Here is an 815-nt window from a genome sequence, read left to right on the forward strand (position 1 = left end):
GAAAGGATTAAGGTAATAATAACCTTTAAGGATCAGTGGAGAAATTTTCAGAAGTAAATAGACAATGGTTCTAGTATTAGTAAATGGTATTTTGATATGCACTGTATATAGGGAATACAGGAGGAACGATTGAAGGATAACCTTAGAGGTTTTATAAGGAAAAAGGTAATATTCAAAATTCTCAAGAATAGAAATGTTGATAAAGGAAATATGACGTAATTATAATAATGCCAAGTGGGGCACGTGTTGAACCACGAGAAAGTATGAATCGAACCAGTAAAGGTCGAAATTGTTCAGGACAATTAGGGCCCAGGATAAAAGATGTTCTAAGTATGATTGAGAATCAGTCTTGACAGTGATTAGCCTCTAAAGACCGAGGCAATAACTTATGGAAAACATCTTCACTCAAGCAGTGATCGGAAATAGGGTAGAAAATTTGTGAAAGTGGTTAAAATGAAATTGACTATAAGGAAATTTTACTATCAGGAAAGGCCAAAGAGGTGGCCGACGCTTTAAATGTAAGAGAATAATTATAGGCGCTCGTGCGAGAGGAATACAGTGATGATGGTTAAAGCTGTGAAGGTTGTATTATGGTTTGGAAGATTGACATTCCTTCTGATGACTGTGCAATACCCAACCCTAATAGTAGTTGGTAAAGGTTTAATTCGTGTAATCGCCATGAGCAGGCTATCTATCTCAGAAGACACTATCTTAAGATAAGCCAGGACCATGTTTCAAAAAGGACTAGACGAACCTTTGAGTTAAGTCTTCTATTTAAGGCATATGATTAAGAATGGTATTAACCTGCTATCGTT

The sequence above is a fragment of the Apium graveolens genome, chromosome 2 (genome assembly GCF_009905375.1).
Source record: "Apium graveolens cultivar Ventura chromosome 2, ASM990537v1, whole genome shotgun sequence".
Lineage (NCBI taxonomy): Eukaryota > Viridiplantae > Streptophyta > Magnoliopsida > Apiales > Apiaceae > Apium > Apium graveolens.